The sequence below is a fragment of the Sapajus apella genome, unplaced genomic scaffold, assembly GCF_009761245.1.
Source record: "Sapajus apella isolate SASKATOON/1434 unplaced genomic scaffold, GSC_monkey_1.0 scaffold32, whole genome shotgun sequence".
Classification (NCBI taxonomy): Eukaryota; Metazoa; Chordata; class Mammalia; order Primates; family Cebidae; genus Sapajus; species Sapajus apella.
Genome location: NW_022436972.1, coordinates 16190135 through 16207406, shown reverse-complemented (window position 1 = coordinate 16207406; position 17272 = coordinate 16190135). Strand labels below are relative to the sequence as shown.

Sequence of the window (17272 nt, the reverse complement as noted above, 5' to 3'; positions counted from 1 at the left end):
ACCTCAGGTGATCTGCCCGCCTCAGCCTCCCAAAGTGCTGGGATTACAGGCGTGAGCCACCATGCCCAGCAACATTCCCATTTTTAAACTACTAAAGATAACTGGAACTTCCTCATCAGTGGCAAAGGTGGACAGCAATTTACGCAAGAGTAAATTTCTATCACAATAATTAAAAATAGGAGAATCTTTGGCTATGTGTAGTGCATACTATAATTACATCATTATGGTTTTATTGAAAGCACAACAGATTTTGTATCATCTGCCATATCATTGATTACTCACTGCTCTACGGATTGAAACATTGTCATTTTTTTATTGCAGTATTTTCAGTCAGTCCTACATTTGTATTATTTATAATTTAACAATTGACAGTATTTTCTAGACTGGTATGATTACATGTCATTGCTTTTATTGCTAACTTGATAATACTTCTAAAAGCTTATCTTGATAACTAGTCATATGTGAGAAATAGTTTTTTATTTCTTTTTATTAGTCTTGCTCTTGATAGCAGCCAATTTACTAAGTCTTTGGAATTAGGAAGTAATTTATCTCTATCATTTTTGTTTATGGGACTAACATTGACAGCACTGGTAAATTTTGTGCTTCATCTTTCGTTTCCCTATGTATAAAGTCAATGTTTTAAGATTTTTATTGTTGTAGATTATTAAAAAGAGAGATGTACTGTTCTTAACTGCTGACAAAGCACCTAAAAATGTTTTTTAGGCACCAAGTGATACATTAAAATTTACATAACGGATATAAACATGTAATTACATTTACAGGTAAAAATATGCTTACATTTACAAACAGAAATATATAACTTAAGTGTCTATCAAAAAACGCAATACGAAAAATCACAATAATTCAAAAAAGAAAAAGGAGGAAAAAAAGACATATAATTATTTCTCAATTTTTTGTTAGGCAACGAAAGTTTAAGGTCTCTAAATTGAAAAATAAACTTGAAAAATATTCCATCTCTATATTTAATTTGTAAAAGTGAACCCCAAACTGCCATTAATTGAAAGCACTGTATACAGAAACATCACTATTCTACAACTTCTAGAACATCCACATTCCACAAATGAACAGCTTAAAAAAAAAATCCCATCTTAAAGAAATAATGGCATTAAACAAACATTTAAAAAAAAAAAAATAAAAAAAGGAGAGAAGACACCATCACACAGGATCGCTGACTACTGCAGTCACTATGTACCTATTTTTCTGGGTATTGTTTAATTGAAAACGTCACTATTTTAGAATCTGAATGGAATTTACCTAGAACAGACAATAGAAAGCATTCCAACTATGAAATATGACAAATGGCCTATGTTTAAAAGATGCTGGAAAGTATCCAAGACTGCTTGCTTAGAAATTTATAAAGGAGATGAAATGATGTTAAGAATGTGATGTTATCTGTGCTTATATATCTGTTAGAAACTAAATGATACCTATTTCTTTTTGAAAAGTGAACTGTCCTCCAGTCTTGAGTGTATTACGATTTAAAAAGGCTTCTTTTTCTAAGAGTTAAGTTGAAGAAGGGCTGTGCTGGCTTCCAAGGGACTAATTAAGGAATCCAAGCCTGGACTATATAGGATTCTTTAGGGATTTGCAAATGTTTCCATTCTAATTTTCCAGAGACAAAAATGTAACCAGGAGAAAATCAGAAAAAGAAAGTGACCTGTGGCATTTTGGCAACTTCTTTGCAAACTGGCTTCTTATTAACAGTTTTCAATGTTTAACTGATCTCCTACCTAAAAATTCTCACCTTACTGAGTTCAACGGCTAATCATCTATGATCATAAGGCCATCGCCCAACACATACACATTATTTGAGTCACTGGGTGAGATAATGTAATGAAAGCATCTGAAGAACTAGTTTCATTTAAATAGAGCCATGTCCTCAACATCATTAAGAACAGAAAGTCTTGCAGGTGAGTTTTTCTTTAGAGACGCAGAATTAGCTCAAGGAATGGATGGAAATGACGTTTTTTGGTAACTGATTATAGAATCTCAAATACTTTTATGGAAATAAGTATCTCGTGCATTTTATATGCCCTTGATCTTGTTTTTCCAGAGGCATAATATTAATTTCAGTTAACTTGTTAGAATTATTCTTTTAGCATTTTTAAGTGTCTCAAAAGTTAAATGAATTGGGGAAAAAATGTTCCTTTGTATAAGAAAGAGGTATGAATGTGTACATACAAAAGGAAGGAAAAAGGAGAAAAACAAATTGTCATTTTGATATTTGCAATAAATATGTGAGGTTTAGTTTGGGAGGTGATGGGGCACTCCAGGGTGAGAAATGATGTCTTGAATAATTAAGATGCCTGCTCCTGACTTTCAACCAAACAGACTGCCTTCCTGTCCACCCTGAAGATATCACTGGGGTGTTGCTATCCATTGCATTCACTTCTGCAAACTTCTCTGACAGAAGAAAGGGGGACTTCCAGCTGGACACTGCTCTCTGGCTCTCTGGAGTGGGTTCTTTACACTGTGCTTCTCTACAGTATGGACCACAGATGAGCTGCTGTCATCCTTCTCAGGAAGAGCCTACTAAAGTTGCAGGGTCCTGGCCCCTACCCAAAACCTCTGACTTTGAAACCATGTCAGAAATGCTTTAATTTACGTACTTACTTGTTTATCTGTTTTGTTCACTGCTATATCTTCAGCTCCTAGAAAAGTACCAGGAACATGGCAGATGCTCAATAAATATGTACTGAATAAATGAAAATTTTAAAAAGGGAAGGAAAAAGGACTGCCTTCATATTTCTCTAACCTCTTCAAGTTTTAACAGCTAAATGTTAAGCTCTTTACAAAGTCTCAAGTGTAATCTAATGAAATTAAAAACAATTTCTAACAAATCATTTCTCAAGTAGAGAGAAAACTCTCAATTTATAAAATCGTAAGATCAATAAACCTGTATAATAATGGTAGTAAAAAAGAGAATTACTTATTTGTTAATTCCTTTGAAGAAAAAGGGCTCAAAATTGTGATTCTCAGACTTGGAGATGACAGAGCCAGGCAATAAAATACCTCCCTAAATAGCTTACCAAGACAATGGCATTATTCTTACTTTAAACTATTAATTAACATCAAATCTCAAGGTGTAGAGGGTTAGGGGAGGTTAGAAAGTTACCATACTAGGATAAGCAGGAAAAAAAAAAATCAGAAATAAACCAGAACATGACACCAAACAGTAACTTTTTATAACAATGATTGGGAGACTCAGAGTTAATACTTACAAGGTAAGAATTGCTGACTAAGTAGAGGTCTCTTTTATTATGGTCTTCATTCTATCATTATTAAACCTAGGAAAAAGAGGGAAGATTTTAAAAATGTGATCACATTAGGTAAGTTAGAACATTTCAACTGAGATTGCCACCACTGTATTCTGATCCTTATGCAGCACAGAACAATCATAGATTATAAACACTCAGCAGCATTTCTGTTTCAGCTCAGTGCAGCATTCTTGTTATTTTGTTGCTGCTGTTAAGAGATGGGGTCTTGCTCTATTATCCAGGCTGGAGTGCAATGGCGTGATCACAACTCACTGCAGCCCAAACTCTTAGGCTCAAGCTATCCTACTGCCTCACCCTCCCAAGTAGCTGGAATTACAGGCCTGCATATCATTACATCCCGCTTGTCACTGGATTTTAAAATTTGCTTTTCTATTACTATTGCCCTTTTGAAGTTTAAGCTAAAAATTTAAATGTAGCTAAAACTCTAACTTGGACTCCAATGAGCTTCTAAAGAATACCATATAATTGCAGTTATTTTAAGATAAATTCAAGATCATGTCTCAAGACTGATTAATCTTTCTCACACACATACAATTGCATAATCTATAATCCATGTATTGTATGTTACACAATTCCAAGTACACAAAGTCAGGAACATATGACATATTTTTAGATATGCTAGCAATTTGAGTTCGTTAGAATGTTTAGTTTCTATGGGTCATGATTCTCAGTTGTAGTTCTTACATCAACAATAGTTAAGCATTTACTACAAGACACAGAATAGAAAGAATCGATAAACGCATCCATGTTCTTAATGGAGCACTAGAAGTATACATTTTATTGTAGACTAATCTTTATAAAAAAGAACAGCATGTTTTTAAAAATTTCAAAATCATTTGCTTCAAAATCCATAGAAAAATCAAAAGAATACCAAAATGAACCTCTACATCCTGTCTCTGGACCCCCAATCCAGCTCTAATAAAATCTAATAATATGCCATGCTTACTTTGTCTTTTATGAAAATTGATTACATATACAGATGATGTTCCTGTGAGCTATACCCTGATTCCATTCCACTTTCCAAAGATGCAATCACAATCTTGAATTTGATATTTATTTCCTATGTTTTTACAGTATTATTACCAATTCAAGAATTTAAACTTTATCATTGTTTTTAAGCTTTAGATAAATGGTATAATATACATATTTCACATGTTATTCTGTATGTAACCTTTATGCAACTCATTTTTGTTTGCTGAAGTAGGGTATGCACTCATGATGATAAACACAGCTCTCATTTAATAGCTATACAGTTCATCACATGACTATGTCACAACTTGCCATTCTCTTGTTACTTAACATTTACATTTTTTTCCTGTTAAAAATAACCAAGACTATTTTCTACATCTGAGTTTATCTAGAGCATCTAGGAATTAAATTGTTGGGTTCAAGCCTATTGTATCTTCAACTTTACAAGGATATTGCTAAATGTTTCCACAAGCAGCATAGGAAAAGTTCCCCATTTTATGTTTCCTCCAACATTTGGAAGTATATTTTTAAAAAACAACTACTATCTATATGAAAATTTAAAAATTCATAAGCGATCAATTCATTTTGTTTTTAATCAAGTATTGGTTTCACATAAGCATACTAAATGATCCAAAGAGAATAGACTGAAATTTGGCCCAAGGTATTTACATGAAAATAAAACTTTGATAACACTGATTTTCCTCGTATGATTGAGGAAATACCAAGACTTAATCTATTTTTTTAATCAGCTGAATTTAAGATTCAAGAACTTAATCTAGAACTATTGTAATAGAAATGATAAGATTCCTAATTAAATATTGAGCTTAAATCCAAGATGACCAAAGAGGGAAAAAAGGATGCAGGAAAAAAAGACAGTTTGTTGGTATGAACAATCCTTCCCCCAAGTTCATTTTGGGAAGTGCTTCTCACACATGTGGTGCTCCTAAGAAAAATGTCTTAGAGCTTGTAAAAAGTGCAAGTTCCAGGTCTGGAAAAATGTTTTTATTTTTTAAATTCTAGGTTATTCTCATACAGGAGGTTCGCAGGCACTAAGCAGTAAGAAATGATTAAAAATGATGTGTTTTCAACAGAAAGGATTACATAACTCATGTTATAGTTAGGGGAGGTAACAGTAATTAATATATTATCTGTTAAATTACATAAACATATTTTTTAAAAAACCTCTAGCATTAGTCAACATCAACAAAAGTAACCTCAATTTATGGCTGAAAATGCTTGATTTCACAATGCCAGAAAAGATTGTGGGCTCATTTATTTTTTCAGATAACTAAGCACATACTATGACAAAGCTTTTAAAAACAGTATTACCAGGGAACTAATATTCTGAATTTACTATGACTGGCACAGGAAAATATTTAGAGTGATCAGGAGTGATTTTAATGAAGATTAGCAGAAAGCAACTATAATTATCTTTTAAATAGAATGCTATTGCAAATGTCAAACTTGCAATTTGGCTTTATACACCAAAAAAGAAAAAAGTCATTAGTTTCCCACCAAGAATTCTACAAATAAATTCAGAACATTTGCAGAAATTCAATAGTTAGACTTCCCTGTATCTCTAACCTATTGAAATTAGATGTAAAAGGAAGAAAAAAATGAGTATTTAGGTCATACAAATCTGTGCAAATTTAAATGATAAAAATAAAAACATTCTTTTATATTATTTGAAATTACAAAGTCCTGTTTCCAAAATATTTAGAATAATCTGAGCTTTCAGATAAAAGGTATTTCAATGAGAAATGTTATATAGAAAAAGTAAATAGTAGTAAGAAAAAACAGACATAAGTTTTCATCTGTGGCTTGCTTTTAGACAACACCAAGTTAACATAGAATGTTGTTTTCTTCTATTATAGTGCAATTAAGAATTTAGCCTTGTTAGACTGGGCTTTTATAAAACAAAGATAATATGGTCCAAAAGTGAAGAAACACTACTGTGTGGCGACAGCCAACTTTTCTTTCTATCCTCAACATATTATCTAACTTGATATCAGCAACTAATTATTAATTTTTTTTTTCAGTCTACCAGCTTAAAAGTGAAACCATGAAACATACCATATATACATGAAACATAAAATATATATCTCCAAAAGCAAGACAGTTTTCCATTCTAACAGATGGAATTAACTGAATAAAAATTAAATGAACTAAAGCCATAGAGCAAATAGTTAAAAAATAATAGAGTCTAAGAACTACAAGCAACTACTGTTCTCTTTATGCTGCAACCTTTCTGCCAAAGAATGTATTCTCTATACTGTGTATGTGGTACAGTGACAGTGGGGATCTTCCCACCTGGGTTTGTAAAAACGAATGGGTGCAGGCTCCTTTGGCCACCATTATTGCATATTGATGCTATTCTGCACAACAGCTGACAAGCAGCATCGATCTCCCAGCCTCTGCTCCCAGCTGTAAGGGGTAAGAACAAGGGCTGTGGTGATAACTTGTTTATTTGCTGCTGCTGCTGCTGCTTAAAACAGTAAGCTGAGAAAAGAATATGCAACTGACACACAAAGGAAAAATGGTTCAGAGATCTACCTACCTACCAGGTCTGCTATCACTACATGGTAAAATTAATTTTAAAAGAATTTCTTAAAAAAAAGTGGCGTGGAGAGAGAAAAAAAGACAAAACTGGTGTTTTGATTAGAAAGGGAACCTAAAATATAGGCAAGGAAAAATTAATGATATATACAATAATCTTTAGCTTGTAGTTTAGATTTAACTGCTTAATTATCAAAATTCTCTGAAGAGTTTTAACCAATGTTGGGGTAAATTTATAAAGAGAGTATCTTCTCTACCCATTCTCCTGGAAAGTAAGAAAGTGTCAAACTCCAATCAAGAAATGACACTTTATTTTGCTTACAAAATGCCTCCGGCTCCCAAGTACCCAAAATCTAATTACAGTATGTTTGACTTTAGACATTATTAGCAAAGAAACAAGATTTTAGTTCATAATGGTTTTTCATAAATCCCATTAAAAACACTTCCACATGCAATTTACCTGTTTTAAATATGCAATACAAAGTTAAAAACTTAGTAAGTATATAGTATTGATTAGTAACAAATAGAACTATTCATTGTTCAATTACCTTTAAATGTAATGTGATGCTATTTATAGACTTACAGCTTTAAATCTAAATGCAACTCATTTTTTAGAGCCTTAAGCAATTTGTGATTCAGAAAAATATAAAAAGTCAAAAAAAATTGGACATCTATAAACTATTAAAAAGAAAAACCCACATAGGTTAAAACTGGCTGGTAAACTTTAATAATAATACCTAATCAAGAGGGCTAAGTTTGAGATATTTTAAAATAAAAGTATAAAACAGTAGTAGTATTTTTAATTTAGATCATATTTTCTACAAAATCAAAACCAAACCCCAATCTTCTATTTTTCATCAAAATTGAAAAAGTAATTTTTATGCTTAGCAGCTCCGTGAGGAATAATGTTAATAATAATGAAATAATTTTGAAGATCAGAGGATAACAAGATACTTTAAATATATTTGTTTAATATGAAAGCGATAAAAAAGACTAACAGCAAATCCTAAAGAAAGATTTTTAAAAATTCAGACACTTGGAAAAAGAAGTGGATTAATAAAGTACTAACCAGTGGGATTAATCAGTCTCAGCAGCCACATGTGAAACATGCTTCATGTTTCTCTTCCAAGACTCTAACCATGAAAATAGGAAAGTAAAACTAAGTCAAATAATATATGTTAATGAAGTATCAAAACCGTGGTTTGTGGTGCTGTGAATAGAAATTTCACTTCAAAACATATTTAATATAAATTTAGAACCCTCTGAAAAATGCTTTGAAAAATGCTTACCCTTTGAAAAATGCTTATCAGAAAATATAATTCTAATACATTAGGTCTTATTTGAAGAAAGACAACTGAAATAGGTTAAGGATGTTATTTGCTAGTTTAAGAAAAAACACAAAATACACACATATACAAAATTGCTTCAAATAAATATTTTAAAACTTTTATTTAAAAAGTTAACTGTATCTATTATTTAACAAATACTCAGCAATATATAAAACCTCTATTAAGGAAAATTGTCATAGCTGACAAACTGCCTAAAATGTAACATACATATCCTTATAAACTAGCATTACACATCTCTGACAAATAATAATTTTAACTTCCTTCATATGTAGATATGTTATCTGTATTCTGGTTTATTCAAATATTCTTTCTATCCTTAAAAAAAACTATTTCAGTAAGACAGGAACAATGATGATATAACTGGATTTTAGGGACACCTAAGAATTTTTCCCAAAAGTGAATGTTATTTAACCCTGATTATGCATTTAGCCAAAAACATAAATACTGAACAAATTAGATACAAATCACTGAAAGAAAGATAAAAATTAACACAATAAATCTCTTCCCCCAAATTCTGACATGATTAACCACATATCAAGGTTTAGATTTAGATAATCAGGTCTGCAAATTTAAAACAATCAAAATCTTTACAAAATGTCTTTTAACTGCCCCCTTCAAGGGGTAGTTAAAAAAGAGCCAATCATACACAGCAGTTGAAGTTTTTGTTAATTGGCCTCCTAAAATAACACATACTCCTAATTAGGTTAAAGTTTCTCATCTTGTAAGAATTGACCAAATGCAAGTTAACTGTTAATATTTGTACTGATTCTTTTAGATACCAAATTATTTACTAAGCTACATTATCAGAAGTTTATAACCCAGTACATTAACTATAGGGAGAACAACTATATGATGCTAAATATAAATAAGTTTTGCTATCTTCAAAGATCACAAATCATAAACTCTCTAAATTAGGAACAACTCTGTGGATTTATATCTTATCTACAATATAAAATCAAATGCTGCCTCTCTTTTCCTATTTAACTCATTAAGGCTGCTTCTAAAGATACCTGCAATGAAAGTGATAAATTGAACCCGGATTTTTTTCCCAGACACTAAGGTAACCATATTTTCCACTTTTCATCTTAATATTCTCTAACCTGAGAAATACTTGAAAAAAAAAAAAAAAAAACTGTTATTTATTTTCATCCTATTCAAACTAAGCTGCTTTTTCACAAAAATCTCAAACATATGAAGACATTCTATACCTTATATTTATTTCAACCACCTTACAGTATGACACCGATATAAAAGTAAACTTCATCCTTATATTAAACTCTGATTTCTAAACATCTTTCCATTTTATTTAACGTCAACTGTTAATAGATTCATTCTTGGATTATCTACCTAATATACAACAATATAGAAATATCAAATTTCAGTTTTTAGTATTTTGCTGTGTATTTCAACACTGACTCTTAAACACATCTCGGAATTCATCTTTAAAAATTTTACATTGTTGGAAGTTAAAAGCAGTTCTATGATCATGACAATATACTTCATTCTTAAGGCTAAATAATTTCATCATAAAAACAAACCTTTGACATTTCCTCGAAGTATACAAATATTTTTTAGGTAAAAAAAATAAAAAATTGTACTGTTACTAAACCTTACTTTAGCAAATAGTTTCTAAATAAATGTACACAAATATATGTATACATAAGATTAATACTTTACTATGAAAGAATTAACCAAATAATACTTAGTAATACTGTTCAATAAGTTCATTTTCACTATACCAGATTACCATTTAGAAAACAAAAGTTGTATTAGTTAAACACTATCTGAAATTTTCAACTAAAACTATAAAAATCACTGAAGGTTTAGGGATTCTATAATTTCATTTTTAGAGTCTGCAACTTTTGATATTAACAAAATATTTTACTCAGCGTATCTAAGTAAGATACTAGTAATTTCTGCTTAAGAAAGTGGGTTTTTCAGTTTCAACCACATTGCCACTTTTGGTTAGGATAGTACTTGGAATACATTAAATTTGCTTAAAATATTCTCATCAATCTGACCTAATTTTGTAGGCTCTATCTAATACTCTACCACCTGTCAAAGAGCCAAGCACCAAATTCCATTTGATGTAAACTCTCCATTTTACAAGATGAAAAGTTCATAATTTTACTGAGTACACTGCAGTAACAACCTTAAGAAAATAAAAACTACTACATATACTTATTTTTGGAATAAATAAATTCAGCTGGAGTTGGATCTTAGGATGATGAGAAGATCAACTGTATAAAAAAAATCTGGAGTTTTAATAAGCAAGACAGCTCAGCTATGGCCACTTCACATGATGAATTCTGTTTATTAGTAATTATTTGATTTTAGTTCACGTAGGTTTCAGCTTTACATATTGTCTAGTCTGATTATATTGCAAAGACATAAAATTATATGGCTTTAAAATTCATTAGTATACCTTAATCTTGTGTCATGTTCCAATGCATTACGTGAGTATTCAATCAAAGAAGTGAGGTTGTTCTCCAGAATTGGTTCTCTCCTACAGGTCAAAACCTGTAATAAAAATGTCATGTATTTTAGCATGAAGACACTCAACAGATTTCCATCTCCTGCAGTTCTACAGTTGATCCCTGAACACAGAGGTATGGTCTTCAAAATGACCCCAATCTTGCCTATGTTCAGAGGAATTCTAACTTGAAAATGTTTTTAAAACAGAAATAACTTGATTAGAAACACCTGTGATATGTTTTATCATCTAAAGCCTCTTCAAACAAATCAGATTAATATGTTTCTGCTTTCATTTCTCTTTGGGGCATTCATGTTCAAAGTAGTATGGATGAGTGTGTATGCGGGTAGCTGTTAGAGGACTGGTACAAGACAAGTTCATAAGGAGAATATCAGAAATATAATTTGTACTTTTAAAATTCACACAGTTTAAAAAGTTACTGAAGGGACAGGGACAAAATTTAACTTTCTCTCCAAAGGTTTTAATGATAGAATTTACCATTATTATTTTCTTTCTTTCTTTTTTTTTTTTTTTGAGACAAAGTTTTGCTCTCATCGCCCAGGCTGGAGCACGGTGGCATGTTCTTGGCTCACCGCAACCTCTGCCTCCAGGGTTCAAGTGATTCTCCTGCCTCAGCCTCCAGAGAAGCTGGGATTACAGGCACCTGCCACCATGCCCAGCTATGAATTTATCAATATTTTCAACTTTAGTATATTGCCAAGCCTAAGTGAAAAAATATCTACATTTCCAAACATTTTAATACATTACAATCCTGACAGATCAAAATGTGGAGCTTATTTTTTTTTTAACAAGTTAACATATTTACAAATAATAAACGGACCACTACTGGACCAAATGGTTTTTTAATGTTTCTAAGTAGTGGTGAGATGTAACTGAATACATATGTTTTTTTGTTTTTCATTTGCTTCACCTTTCTGATTTATAATGATTCAATGGCAATCAATTATATAAAAGTATTAAATTACCAAAGGTGTATCATGTACTATACGTAAATCATAATGCTCTGAATAAATTTTCCACTTTTATTTAATAGCTTAGGAAAATGAGAGAATAAAAACTAAAAAAACCCTTTATTCCTCTGTTGCCAAATATTTGATTGTATAATGACAAAACTCACACAATCATCCATAACTCATAAACACCAATGCAAATACCGTGACATTTTAAAAAATTACAATCATTTATACAGAGACTTCCTCAAAATAGACAGTTTTCTATATTTAAGCACTCTGAAAATTAAGGTATCTTAAGTTTAAAAATCATAGAAGGAAATAGTAGAAAACAAAATGTACTACATGTCAAATGTTAAGTTTTTAAATAGTAGGGAGATGAAAATAACAAGCAATAAGAAGCAAAAGAGGTTTGGACATAAAATGATAAACCAATGTGTATGATAAAGAAAGACAGTATTAAAAAAACCTCCAAATAGTAAAACTCAAATCTAAAATGTTACAAAATACAGCTTACTATTTATTCTTAGAAACCACTACAAGTTATTCCAGTACAAATTTTCTTTAGTGAAATAAGGCAGAAATAAACCAAAGTATAATAAACTTTTTATACTTTGATAAGAAATATTAATAAAATTCAAATATATATTTAATATCAATTCCAATATTTAAAACTTGTCTTTCTAAAAGGTAGACCCTTTAAAGCATCTCTAATACAGACAAAAACAAAACAAAAAATCAACCCAGGCAAAAAATAAATAAATAAATAAATAAATAAATAAAATTCAGTTCCCTACCAGAAAGTAATATTTATATGAAGGATCTACAATTATTTGTAGTTGCAAATAATGAGATAAACAAACACATAAACAGTAATGTGATATTCTAAAAATCAATCTTGTTACTCTTAAGACAATCACGACAAAGTTCTAATACTGTGACTTCTAAAAATTGAATGCTTAATCTCATTTTCAACGCTTATTTGAAATAAAGAGGTATTTTATTACTGATTTCCTTTGGTCTTATGAGATTTGGGGCTACAAAATTTCAGCAAGTCATAGTTTGAGTTTGAGCTCTAATTATGTGCCAAAATTAGTTTCCTGGCATACAGTGTTTCAAAGTTTGCTGAATTAAAAACAAAACCAAACCAAAAACCCCCACAAAACTGTAAGTATGACTTTTTTTCTTAAATCTGTGTTTTCTAGTTATTAGACCAAAAATCTGTATCTTCTAAAAAGAGGTTAAAAGGAAATCAATATGTGAATTTTTAAGCTGCATTAGACAAAAGAAAGAAAAGAGCCAATTTTAGGCAGTATTTTAAAAGAAGAAAAATTTTTATAGAATAATTTTTCCAAAACTATACATTTACCATCTTCTTTTGAAGAAAACTAATGTGTCATATATAAGAATTACCTAATAGAGTCTCTGGGAATTTTTTTTTTTCATTTTGTAAACCAAATCAACTGACCCATATTTCTGGCTTTAAGTATTCCATGACATTCTAAATAGTTACTGCCTACCAATAAACAAAAATATACACGAGTCTCCACAAAACAAAAAAACCAAAAATGTAGTACATAAAGCATGATGAAACTAGGGATCCAGAATATGAAAGCTCCTTTAAATTTTTTAGTCTTAGCTATAGTTGTTGCTAAACATTAAAATTGATATTAATCTGACTGGAAAAAATATGCAGTGTTACAAACACCCGAGGCTACATTTTGTAAATGTATACAAATAAGTTAATAGCATTTTTTAAAAGTCTGAAATTACATTTTTACTTTAATATTTAAAAATAGTGTGGGGGCAAACAAATGAAAATCAATGCTACCAGGAAGACTGATAACTCGAAACTGCACTTTTATTTGAATTTTTAAAAATAGCGTTGGGGCAAACAAATGAAAATCAATGATACTAGGAAGACTGATACCTTCTCTAGTCCCCTTTTCCCCACAATATGTAAACAAGGCTTTAAAAAGAGGTGACCTATTGTAGCAACACTACACCCCGCAGTTGCTTTCCTATGGTAAGAAATGACTTTACTAATCCTTGTAATACAAAATAAATTACAACTGTCAATTTCTACAGAGAAATATGGATAAGTGCACATAAACATTAAAAAATACACATTGGTTGGAACTTGTATCTATATGCACACGAGTCTAAAACCAGTATCTTCTTCTTAGGAAGCGTCACATAAAAGTGAAAATATTTTGAATGTTGTGGATTTTATCTAGGTGCTAGTGTGTTCTCAAGTTTGAAGTGATGTATTTTAAATAAAGGAATCACTCCTTTTAAAAATGACTTATTAAACAAAACAATCCTTTACTCATCACTCCCTAAACAAAAAATCCTATAAACCGAAGGGCTAAAAATATATGGTTAAATTTAAAGCTTGCCCCAACTCTCCCCCAAACTCATATAATTTGAATGAAAATGCAAAACTCAAAACAAAAACTTTCAGTAAAAAGCAAAACCCACTAGTTCAGGTACTTTAGGTTTAATTACATTTAAAATAGAAATGAAATCTCCTACAATTTCATTAAATCAAATTTTATTGAGAAGATAATTAGCACCTTTTATGAAATTTTCATGAGATGGCCCAAAATAGCTTTGAACAAAGGTAATGAAAATGGGTTCTGTTATCACAATTCTTGTTATGATGGCAACACAAAATAGCATGAATTATAAACTCAGCTATTCCACTTACTAATATAAATTATATTTACAGCCCTACAGAGATTTATAAAAGCTGTAAGATTTTTTATTTGAATATTTTCTAACAATGCATATAGGACTTAATGTGAACATACATTATAAGCTTCAAAATCTCAACTACTTTTCATAAAAAAATATAAACTTCTATTAAATTAAAATAATTCTTTCTTAAAGTGTCTACAGCTGTTTATCAGTGAGTTTATCACTTTTCTTTGAAAATCACACCTGCCTTTTATCAAGATGTAATTAAATGGAATGACAAGCTTGGTAATAAATAGAAATATACTGACGGCTGTCTCAAGCAACACTGAACAAAAATCAACTGAAAATTAACCAGATAAAAAACAGCACACCCACACTGTTGTAGACAACATATTTCTTCAGTGAATTTATTATTAAAGGAGCGAAATAATATATACGCACCTGTGCTTACCTGTTGTCTAAGAAACATAAATGTCTTGCAAATTAAAGTTTTAGTTCACTGCAGTTACTGACTTAGCAAAATCTGTACATTTTCATTCGATGTGAAATATTTTTTTAATAAGATGTTCAGTTTTTGTGGAAAATGTGAAAAAAGATCATTCATGAACATTAAGAAAATTGAAGTTTCTTTCCATCAAAATAAACAACTGTCCCGTAATGTGCATCCAACAAATACATGCAGTTTAAGGTGAAAAACTCCTATCAAAGGAAAAAAACTAAATTTTTCACTCCGTTTTTAACCAATAAAGAACAGTGTCAAATACATAAAAGTCTTGTAATTTCAACCAACAGAGACTTAATTTTGCGTAAACAGCCTCTTCAGTTTTACTTTTAATATGCATTTCAGAACCATACGAAAGTCCTTTCTGGGAGAAAAACAAAAGTATTAAAAACCAACTTTTTCCCTAAACTCTCGTCCTAACGTTTCATAGCCATTTCTGTGGTTCTCTGGCTAAAAGTACAATTTTAAGGAAAGTCGAGAATTATAATCTAGCGTTCAACATTCAAAACCCCCCAGGCCCGCTTCCTTCCAGCCAATCAGGAGGTAACAAGTCCAGTGTTTTGGGAGCTCCGTTAGACACAATTTGAAAAACATCACATTGCACTCTTCTATTCTCCTCCGGGAAACATTCTAAGCGAGGGCGGGTCCCCCAGTCTTCATAGAAATATAAGATATAAATCACTCGTTATATCAATTCCAGGGGGAAAAACTGTAGTGTTAAAGAAGCGTGTCACTGCAGTTCGCAGGAAGCCTTATTCCTCTTTGCGAACAATTGAACACAGTAGCTGCTGCAAAAAGCATCTCCGGAATATTTGCAACCCAGAGCCGTGCACCCCACACGCAGTACACCGGCAAAGGGTTAATCTAGTGGCGCCTCCAGCGCGGAAAAGAACTCAATATCTAACACATCCTTAACGCGGGATTTTTACAAAGGCCATAAAAGTATTACCTAAAGTTAATACCATCACTGGCTCACATCATTCAAGAACTGCAGAGTAGGAATTGATAGAAACCACCAGCTAAGGGGGAGAAAAAAAATCACCAAAGGGAAAGATAAATAACTCTTCCCTCCTCCTCAGCGTCAAGAGTTCCCAAGAAAAGGTGGGGATCGCAAAATTACCGTTAAGTCGTCCGGGTAAAGAGTTTTGTGGGAGGAAAATATTAATAGTTTCGTAGATTGCTTTTCTTCCTTGCGACATGTTTCAAACACCGGAGGAAAAAAGTCTTCTAAGAAAAGTGCGGAGAAGGAAATAGCCAGGACAAGGAAATCGCTAGCTCGAAGCCCCATCTTTCATCTCACCCGTGAACACCCCTCCCCCTTGAGAAAGGACTACGCTGCGAGTGAAATGACAAAAGTCCTCAGAAAGCTGCTAAAGTCCAGCATCCTTCCTGAGAGCCGGCTACAGCCTCGAAAGCCTGCCCCTGCCCCATATTGGAAGCGCGAGCCGCGGCCAGTCCCACATACCTAGAGACCTCACGGGAACCCGGCGCGCCGGGGGAGGGCGGCCAGGGCTTGGGAAACTCTCATTCTTGGGGCACCTCACGCTTCAGCGTCAAAAGAAAATATAGATACATGGGTACCGGGCGGTGTCGGACGGAACTGTCGCCGCCACCGACCGGAGGGACCCATGACTCCGGGTCCTGAATTTTGCCGATCTTAAGTTTCTTGTCAAGAAATGACGGCCATCTCCGGGTCGGGAAAACGGCGAGAAAAGGCGGCCCGGTTCGGAAAAGGGGGAGGGGAGCGTGTCCAGTCCTCCTGTCAAGGAGCGGCCGCCTGCGGAGACACCGCCGCGCATCCTCCGGGCTCCAGCCCAGGGCTTGGGGGTCTTGCTGACAGATCCGCTGGGCGGCGGCAGCTCAGCCGCAGCCGGTCCGCGTCCCGCTCAAACTGCAGTTCCCCTCCCCCCACAGCCCCGTCTCTCTGCGCTCCCGCCACATTCCGCCCGCTGCCGCCCACTCGCAGATGCCCAAGTTGCCCCTAACCCTATTTCCTCAGATTTTTGGCAATTGAGAGCCGACCCAGCGCCCACTCCCTGCACCCCCTGACTGCCTGCGGGTCCCACCACTGCCACCTCCCGAGTCCTCCTCTGCTACTTCTTCAGGCTCTTACCGACTGCGCCAATCTTGGCGAAGCTCCGCCGACTGCCCTTTGCTTCAACTAATTTTTGGCGATTTTTAAAGTAATTTTTCCGGCGGAGTCCTAGTGGCGCTATACTCTCGGACAGGTTAGCTTGTCTCTCCCGCTAGATTGATGAGATCAGGCATCACTCGAAAATGGCGCCGAAAGCGCTGAAGCTCCTCATTCAAATTCGTTAGAGCCAACCCCGCCGCCCCGGGGCATGCCGGGAACGCGGGCTGCCTCCACAGCTGTCAATACCGCCTCTTAACCCCTCTTCTCCCGCTTTCCCGACATTTTTGCGCAAGCGCAAACTCCAACCCTCGCCTCCTCC

General features: G+C 33.3%; 1 long non-coding RNA gene across 3 annotated transcripts in view; it reads right to left on the bottom strand.

Annotated features, from left to right (window-relative positions):
• Nucleotides 1-17259, bottom strand: part of LOC116562394 — a 37203-nt gene extending 19944 nt beyond the window's left edge. The window contains exons 1-3 of one of the 3 annotated variants that reach the window (XR_004273916.1): nucleotides 16285-17259; nucleotides 10599-10693; nucleotides 3243-3308 (exon numbers count right to left, since the gene is read on the bottom strand). This is a non-coding gene — a long non-coding RNA (uncharacterized LOC116562394). Of the gene's footprint in view, nucleotides 1-3242; nucleotides 3309-7893; nucleotides 10694-16284 lie in introns of all 3 variants that reach the window. The other 2 variants (XR_004273917.1, XR_004273915.1) reach the window with 2 other exon arrangements.
• Nucleotides 17260-17272: the final 13 nt, after the last annotated feature.